Here is a 7,758-nt window from a genome sequence, read left to right as displayed (position 1 = left end):
AGACCGGTCATCAAGATAGAAAGTCAACAACAACAAAAAAAATGGATTTAAACTATACCCTAGAACAAATGGACTTCACAGTTATTTACAGAACATTCTACCCAACAACTGCAGAATTTACATTCTATTCATCAGCACATGGAACATTCTCAAAGAGAGATCATATATAGGCACAAAACAAGTCTTATTAAATTTAAGAAAATTGAAATTATATCAAATATTCTCTCAGATCACTGTGGACTAAAATTGGTCATCAACTCCAAAAAGAACCCTCAAACCATGCAAATACATGGAAATTAAATAACCTGCTCCTGAATGATTATTGGGTAAACAATGAAATCAAAATATACATTTAAAAATTACTTGAACTGAATAATAGTAATACAACCTATCAAAACCTCTGGGATACAGCAAAGGCAGTGCTAACAGGAAAGTTCATAACCTTAAACGCCTACATCCGAAAATCTGAAAGAGCATGAACAGACAATCTAAGGTCACACCTCAAGGAACGAGAGAAACAAGAACAAACAAAACCCAAACCCAGAAGAAGAAAAGAAATAAAGATCAGAGCAGAACTAAATAAAATGGAAACAAAAATATACAAAAGATACATGAAACAAAAAGCTGGTTCTTTAAAAAGATAAATAAAATTGATAGACCATTAGCCAGACTAGCCAAGAAAAGAAGAAAGAAGGTCCAAATAAGCTCAATTAGAAATTATATGGGAGATATTACTACCAATACCACAGAAATACAAAAGATAATTCAAGGCTACCATGAATGCCTTTATGTGCATAAATGAGAAAACCTAGATGAGATGGATAAATTCTTGGAAACATGTAACCCTCCTATATTAAGCCAGGAGGAAAAAGAAACTCTGAACAGATGAATAACAAGTGGTGAGATTGAAATGGTAATTTTACAAATTGCCAACAACAAAAAACTCCAGAACCAGATGGATTCACAACTGAATTCTATCAGACATTCAAAATGAGAACAATTGGTACCAATCCTATTGACACTATTCCACAAGTTAGAAAATAGTGTCCTCCTTAAATCATTCTATGAAGCCAGTATCACTCATTCTATGAAACTAGTATCACCAAAACCCATAAAGGACAAAATGAAAAAGAAAACTACAGACCAATGTCCCTAATGAATATAGATGCAAAAATTCTTAACAAAATACTAGCTAAATGAATTCAATAGCATATCAAAAAGATAATCCACCATGATCAACTGGGTTTCATACCAGGGATGCAGAGATGGTTTAAGAGTCACATATCAATAAATGTGATACCACATATAAACAGAATTTAAAACAAAAATCACATGATCATCTCAAGAGACACAAAAAAATCATTTGACAAAATGCAGCATCCCTTTATGATTAAAACCCTCAGCAAAATTGGCAGACAAAGGACATACCTTAAGATAATGAAAGCCATTTATGACAAACTCAAAGCCAACATTATACTGAATGGAGGAAAGTTGGAGAATGGGAGACAAGGATGCCCACTGTCACCACTTCTATTCAACATAGTGCTACTGGAAGTCCTAGCCAGAGCAATCAGACAAGAGAAAGAAGTCAAGGGCATCCAAATCAGTAAAGAGAAAGTCAAACTGTCACTGTTTGCTGGTGATATGATCATATACCCTAAGGACTCATCCAAAAAGCTCCTAGAACTGATAAATGAATTCAGCAGTTTCAGGATACAAAATTAACACACACAAATCATTAGTTCTGCTATACATCAACAGTGACCAAGCTGAGAATCAAATCAAGAACTCAATAGCAGCAAAAAATAAAAATAAAATACTTAGTAGTATGCAGTACAATAGCTGCAATAAAATAAAATACTTAGGAATATACCTAACCAAGGAGGTGAAAGGTCTCTACAAGGAAGACTACAAAACACTGCCGAAAGAAACCACAGATGACACAAACAATTGGAAATACATCCCATGCTCATGGATGGGTGGAATGAATATTGTGAAAATGATTATACTGCCAAAAGTAATCTACAGATTCAATACAATTCCCATGAAAATACCACCATCACTCTTCACAGAACTAGAAAAAACAATCCTAAAATTCATACGGAATCAAAAAAGAGCCCACATAGCCAAAGCAAGACTAAGCAAAAAGAACAAATCTGGAGGCATCACATTAGCTGACTTCAAACTATACTATAAAGCCTTAGTCACTGAAACAGCATGGCACTGGTATTAAAAATACATTGCCGGCCGAGCGCGGTGGCTCAAGCCTGTAATCCCAGCACTTTGGGAGGCCGAGACGGGTGGATCACGAGGTCAGGAGATCGAGACCATCCTGGCTAACACGGTGAAACCCCGTCTCTACTAAAAATACAAAAAAAAAAGAAAAAAAAACTAGCCGGGCGAGGTGGCGGCGCCTGTAGTCCCAGCTACTCGGGAGGCTGAGGCAGGAGAATGGCGTGAACCCAGGAAGCGGAGCTTGCAGTGAGCTGAGATCTGGCCACTGCATTCCAGCCTGGGTGACAGAGCAAGACTCCGTCTCAAAAAAAAAAAAAAAAAATACATTGCCACAGTTTTCCATTGAGGGCAATCACCAAACATTGTAATAAGAGGTGCTCTAGTAAATGACCTGAGTTTCAGAGATACTGTTTCTTTTTCATGACATAACAGCAACCCCAAACCCCTTGGTAAAAGGATCAAACACCCTGGCAAGAAGAGTAAGCTCTGCTTTCTCTGTCTGAGAATTTAGTGTCATGAGGAACTAAAAATGTTTAGGAGTAGTCTCAGCTTACATACCATTAGAGCATCACCGTTGGAAACATTTCTTCCTTGAGAACTAGGCTTTCTAAACGGTTCAGCCCCAAGTTGCAGAGACAAGAAGCAAAACTTCTCTAAATAAGTTATTAGGTCTGAAATGAGACTTCCTCACTTCTGATGCCAACTACATTATCAAACAGGATCCCAGCAGAAAAGAGAATTCACACAGATAATTTAAGTGATGATATTTACAGAGGTCTGAGCAGAGTCAAGGCAAGAAATAAAGGACACTGATACATCCAGGGATTACTTAAACCAGGAAGCTATTATCAAAGGGAAAGAACCCAAGTACCAGAACCCAGTAAAAGCTGGAACCCAATGAGAACTGGAACCATGGAGGAGAAGCTTCCCGTTGGAGCTAAAGTTGTAGAGGAATTCAGCTGCAGCCAGAGAAATGGAGCTAGAGGGAAACAAAGGAGGAAGAAATTCCCTGCCATCTCCTCCCACTCTTTCATCTCCTGCTATTGCCTCCCATTATCCATTGTCCAAATGCAATTTGAAAGAGAGCCTAGGTGATGGCTTTCAGGAAGCATAGAATATCAAAGAAAGATAGACAAGAGGTTGGAGCCTGGGATGTCAGAAGAATAACCAAAACACAGGGATCTGTTTCTGGGCCTTCTATTTTGTTTCACTGGTCTTTTTGCATATTTGTGGGTCAATATGCTGTTACATATGCACATTTTTCTAATGATCTGAAATGTCACTGTTATATTAAATTTTAACATGTGCTCATGTCTATTTCCAGAGTCTCTATTCTGTATTGTGTATATCTGCACCAACAATCACACCTTTTTCATTATATCTCAACAGAATATTGTGACATCTGATAAGGTGAGTCCTTCCCCTCATTGTTTTTTCATTAATTTTGTTGCTTATTTTGTTTTCTATCTGTTTTTATTATTTCTATTTCTTTTCAAGATTACACAGTGGATCGACTTCCAAAAAATACCGTTGCTATTTTTATCAGAATTTATATTGATTTATAGATAAATAACAAAGAAATTTAATATTTTCACATTATTGAATCCTCTCAACCAAGAGCATACTATCCTTTACATTTGTTAGATCTTCTTTTATTCTTCAATATCAAGATGATTTATATGCATTTTTAAACTTTCATCTCATGCAAGTGCCCTGAGATCTTGCCTATCTTGTTCACACTTTTTCCCCAGTACCTAGAACAGTGCCCTCCTCACTGTAGACATTTTAGAAATATTTCCTGAATAATTGTATAAATGTTAATAAAGGATTTCTTGATTGTGATTAATTATATTGATGGAGCTGTAGTGGTGATTCATATTCGCATTCCTAGGATAAATCCTAAATGAATTATTCTTTTGATAGATTGCTGGATTTAATCTGGCACTGTGTTTACATATTTTTTTACACTGGTGGATAAATCGTATGTATTTATCAGGTACGACATGATGTTTTAAAGTACATCTACAGTGTGGAATGACTACATCTAGCTAACTAATATATATGCAATACCTCACACAGTTATCATTTTTGTGGTGAGAACACTATATCCACTCTCTGAGCATTTTCAAGAATTCAATACAAGGCCAGGCATGGGGACTCGGCCCCGTAATCCCAGCACTTTGGGAGGCTAAAGCGAGAGGATTGCTTGAGCCCAGGAGTTTGAAACCAGCCTGGGCAACATAGTGAGACCCCATCTCTGCAAAAAGATAAAAAAATCAGCGAGGCATGGTAGCACATGCCTGTGGTCCCAGCTACTCAGTGGCTGAGGTAGGAGGATTTCTCAAGCCCAGGAGGTCAAGGCTGCAGTGAGCCATGATTGCACCCCTGCACTCCAGCTTGGGAAACAGAGCGAGACCCTGTCTCGAAAAAAATAAAATAAAATCATTACAGTGAACTATTAACTATAGTCGTGTTGTACAATAGACTTCTTAACTTACTGCTCCCATTTAACTAAAAATTTATGACCAACATCTCCCCAACCCACCCACCCTCTCCAATCATCCCAGCTCCTGGTAACCACTATTCTACTCTCTACTTCTGTACAATCAACTTTTTTAGATTCCACATATGAGTGATATTATAAAGTATGTGTCTTTCTGTGACTGTCTTATTTCACTCAACATAATGTCTTCCAAGTTCATCCATGTTGTCACAAATAAGATTTCTTTTCTTTTAATGGCTGAATAGTATTCCATTGTGTGTGTGTGTGTATATATATGTGTGTGTATATATGTATACATATATACACATATATATGTATATATGTATGTGTGTGTATATATACACACACACATTTTCTTTATTCATCTGTTGATAGACAGTTAAACTGATTTCTTATCTTGGCTATTGTGAATAATGCAGCAATAAAAATGTGTTATATGTAAAGTTTCAGTGCCACAAAAGTAATAGCACTCGAATATAAAATTTTCATTCTCAGCAGGGCAAGTTACTTCTATACAGAAGGGTGCACCCTTACAGATGGAACAATGGTGAGCACACACTTGGACAAGGGCAGGGAAGGGGTTCTTATCCCTGACACACGTGGCCCCTGCTGCTGTGTTGTTCCCCTATTGGCTAGGGTTAGACCGCACAGGCTAAACTAATTCCGACTGTCTAATTTAAAGAGAATGAAGGGGTGAGTGCTTTGGCGGGAGTCAGGACAGAGCAGGTAGCAGGTAATTGGAATGAGTTGGGGTGGAGCAGGAGATTGGAATGGAGGGTAGAGCAGGTGATCAGAATGAGTCAGGGTGGAGTAGGTAATTGAAAAACGTTGCTTTACGAGGAAGTGAAGATTAAAAGTAGAAGGCAAAGAATTGAACATACTGGCACATAATGACATTAATTATTTGAAAAGAAATTTAGAACTCATATCTAACAAATGGAATTACAGATAGCTCTTGGATATAATGATTCCACTTCCTTTGGAGATTCACTAAATAGTGGGATTGCTGGATTATATGGGAGTTCTATTTTTAATTTTTTTGGAAACTCCATGCTGTTTTCCATAATGGCTTACACTAATTTACATTCTCACCAACAATCTTGGCATTCTTCAACTTAAGATTTTTATTTCTGTGTTCATAAGTTAAATTGTTGTGTAGCTTTCTTTTAGAAGCTATGCTTATCTAATTTAGGCACTAAGATTATTCTATCCTTAAAAAATAAGGTAAAAAGCTCTTCATCTTTAACGTCCTCTGAAAAGAAATTTTTTTTTGAAGGACTGATAGAACTCATACACTAAACTCTCCTTTTCTGGTGCTTTTTAAATAAGTACTTGTTTTTCCTTACATTTTCATTTTCTTCTATCTTCATTAGCTTATTTACATATATTATTCCTTCTCAAGTCATTCTTACTATATATAGTAGCTCACGAAATCATCCATTTTATAATATTTTTATATTTATTGATATATTATAATTAAATTATCTCAAATTTTTAAAATATCTTTTATATGTGAGTTTATATTTTCTCACTTCTGATATTATTTATGTCTTCTCTCCCTTTGTTTCTTAAACTTTTCTAGAGACAGGGTCTCACTATGTCACCCAAGCTGGCCTCAAACTCCTGGTCTCAAGCCATCCTCCCACCTCAGCCTCTAGAGTAGCTGGGATTACAGGTGCAAGCCACCATACTTAGCACCTTTTATTTCTTGATACAACTTGCCAAATGTTTTTAAATATTTTACTGATTATTTCAAAGAACAAATTTTAGACTAGTATTATTTACCATATCTACTATGTTTGGCTTCGTTTTATATGGCATATATATGCTTTTCCTTTTTTCTACTCTGTTTACTTTGTTTTCCTTTTTTCAGGTTCTTGAGTTGAACACTTTGCTTATTCATTTTCAAATTTTGTCTCCTAATCAATGCATTTATGTCTATAAAATTTCCTAAGTACACTTTTGGCTGTATCCCATGGTTTTGAAATAAATACAAATCAATTTGCTGGTTTTGTTTCTAAATGGCCTATAATTATAGCTTTGGTTCCCTCTTTAAAAATGTTTGGGATCTTTTTAAAAAACCATCTTTCTGTTGTTTATTTCTAATATGATTTGCATTATGGGCAAATATTTTGACCAGTATCATTTCAGCTTTGGATAATTATTTTGTGGATTTTTTTAATCAACTATATGGTTAATTTTTGAAAAGTTCTCTGTATTTTGAAAAAAATGTGTACGCCTTCAAGATTTGCATACGTAATGGAGCAATCATGTTGATTGTTATTCAAATATTCTAGGTTATTGTTTATTCTTTGTTTTCTTGATCTATTAATTTTTAGAGAAGTATCTATTTTTTTCCTGTCCTAATTTTTCACTGTCTCTCATAAAATATAGGACAGGGACAAAATAGCTTCTACTATTGAGCCCCCAGCACCTGGAACAGTGCCTTCAGTATGCAAACTATGTGACTTACATTCAGTGCTTATTGCCATCTCAATAGAAAAGCTCTTTTCAACATTTTCAAGTTCTTTAACTCTTTCCTGTTCCACCATGGGTGGGTTTACCTACGCAGGCAAATGAACTAAGACTCAGACACTGTTATTCTGTCATAAGAGACTCCGTAAGGTCAGCGACTTTGTCTTATTCACCAATATGTACCCCCGAACCTAGAATATTTACTGAAACATAGTATCTATGGGATGGATGAATAAATATTTAGCTTGCCAGCATGCAGATGGGTCATTTTCAAATGGCAGAGTGTTTAAAAGTTGGCTTCATTTTCAAATCATGTATCCTCTGTATATCTGCAATCTATTAAACAGTTTTCTTACACAGAGCAAGAAAGCTAACCTTATTAAAGTGGAAACCAGTGTTCTCTTGTTACCTCCATATCAGTGGAGCTACAGAGAGTTCACCTAAGCTTCCTCATTCTTTAAAATGTTAAAGTATGTATGCAATGCTCTCTAATCCAACTGAGGCTGACTTCCAAGTTCTGTTTTCCAGGTCAGATAGGAGTGCCT

The sequence above is a fragment of the Trachypithecus francoisi genome, unplaced genomic scaffold, assembly GCF_009764315.1.
Source record: "Trachypithecus francoisi isolate TF-2019V2 unplaced genomic scaffold, Tfra_2.0 Lachesis_group18, whole genome shotgun sequence".
In the NCBI taxonomy this organism is placed as follows: domain Eukaryota; kingdom Metazoa; phylum Chordata; class Mammalia; order Primates; family Cercopithecidae; genus Trachypithecus; species Trachypithecus francoisi.
This window is presented reverse-complemented; position numbering follows the sequence as displayed.